Source organism: Wasmannia auropunctata, unplaced genomic scaffold, assembly GCF_000956235.1.
Source record: "Wasmannia auropunctata unplaced genomic scaffold, wasmannia.A_1.0 LD322739.1, whole genome shotgun sequence".
Lineage (NCBI taxonomy): Eukaryota > Metazoa > Arthropoda > Insecta > Hymenoptera > Formicidae > Wasmannia > Wasmannia auropunctata.
The window spans coordinates 3,460-5,852 of record NW_012040151.1 but is presented as its reverse complement, the minus strand read 5'-3'; positions in this window follow the sequence as shown (position 1 = coordinate 5,852).

Genomic DNA, 2,393 nt, shown 5'->3' with positions numbered 1-2,393 from the left:
GTACTCTTAAAGCCATTCAATTTTTATCCGGAACATTTTTTTCTATCTCTTCTAGTTTCGACGATATTCGCATTGAAATAAAAAAATCGATTTTTTTCTAAGGGTGTTCCACCCCTTAAAAGCGCGAAGCGGCACGAATTTTTGGTAGCTTAATTTTTGGTTTTGTCTAGAGAATAACATATCAAAAGCTCATCGAAATCGGAGGGGGACACTTGGGTCTCTTTCCTTGTTAGACTTATTCTCTTTCAATCAACACGCCAATTGTCTCACAGGTGTTGTCTCTAGCGGTAAATGGTTGAAATAACTCTTGTCCGATACTATCGCTGTTCGATACTATCCCGACTTTCTCCTATACTCGCACGTGTTAGTAGGCTAGTAGCTCACTTGCACGTCTGCTTCTATCTTTACGAGTAATAATAAAACAACTCACATTAGTGTCTTGATTATTCCCTGAGCGGCACCACTTATCAGTTTAGCTTGAACTTAGCTATAGGATATGAGACTATTTTTTCAGATGCAAGAGCATAGTTCAAATCGCAATTTCGCACTTCAAAAGATAGCTAAAATCATTCACGTTAAAGTGCAGAAATTTATTCTAATAGTGACAGTTCACACATAATAAGAAAATAAGAAAATAAAGGTATCATAAACATATGTTTGTTATTATTCTATTACTGTACATGTCTTATATGTCTTTTCCTTTTAATTTTAAATTTAATAAATTATAAGAGTCTCATATCCAAATTAATTCTTTTTTTTATTACTTCCTTAAATAAATAAAATTTTTATATAAATTTTACTTTATTTACTATGAGAATTAAAAATAAATTTTAAAATATTTTATCTAAAATTTTACAAATACTTATAACACGGTCATTTTAATGCGCAAAATTTACATTATTAAATTATTTTTTTTCTATTTTCAAGTAAAACAGCTATTGTTAAATTAAACAAAAACATTATTCTAGATAATAGTTGATTTATACACATTTTATATATATTTCTTAAAAAGTATTTAATATTTTATCCTTTAGGAAATTATATATAAAACCAATTAATATGTTTCACTTTGGATAAATTTTGTGTAATATATATTTTATTTAGCGATGAAATATCATTTTTTAATGTTAATATAATTATTAATTATTTAAAAAAGATGCGTATTTAATATGTATATCTATATACATAAAATTTTATAAAAGAAATATTATTTTTAAATTAGAATTGTTACATGGTTCCCTTGTTTATTCATCAGATGAATTGTTTTCGTGCGCGTGTTACGTGTAAGCATTTTTTGTAACAAAAAATGCTTGACTAATTTCTATTGTTGTTGCCAACAGGCGACAGACGCCTACAGACGCAATCCCGCACAAACATGTGTCTTGATAACCGTTTCGGTCGTGTCCAAAGGACGCTCGAGTTCGTCCGGCCACTACCGCTATATTCAATCGATCCCCGCTCCCGGGACTCTCCAATAGGAGAATCGGATCCATAGACCCGACCACTCCTGCGGGAACTCTCGGGATTGGTGCCTGTACACTTGATCGTCACTCTCGTCATAGTCAAGTACGATATACGACGCGATTTAAGACGAGTGAAAAATCTATCATTGTCCTAGCGCGACTCAGGGCGAACTTTCGCCCCCAGGCATCTGTCGCAATAGGACTTATTATTTCGGTACGACTCAGGGCCATCCGTGCCCCTAGGCATTGTCATAATAATTCGCGATATCTCATAGTTTCGAGTCAAGTGTATTGCAAGTAATAATAAACTCTCAGTACTATCAAACGAAACGACACGTGTGGATCTTAACCCATCCCACCGACACATTCCAGCGCGAGTGTTTTTTTGTATATTACTTTGATAATACATTATTTGTTAAGTTTTTAGAATCCATTTGTTTTCATTTTTATGAAAATATATAAAAATTATCATTATTATAATTATAAGTTTTTAAACTTTATTATTAAATAGCTTATGTAAACAAATTAAGCGAGCATCTCGAATGGTACAAATATTAAAAACACGAAATATGATGAAAACTTAGATTATATTGTAAATGTTGTTTTTAAATGCAAAATTTTACGAGAAAATTGTTTTTTGTTATATTTCAGGCAAAAATATTAATCCACAATGCTTATTGAATTGATCGGTGCTTTCATCGTTGTTCTGAGTGTTGTGTATGTTTATTACAAGTACGTACTGTTCAATTTCTGGCGCAAAAAAGGTATCGTCTATGTCGAGCCCGTTGTACCAACTGGTAATTTGACACCTCTTGTGATTGGAAAATTATCAGTAGGCAAGTAATATTTGTAATGATAAATTTACTTGCATTTAAATGAGCAATTTTTTCTCTTTTTTTTCTTTTCCCATTTTCTCTCTCTCTCTCTCTC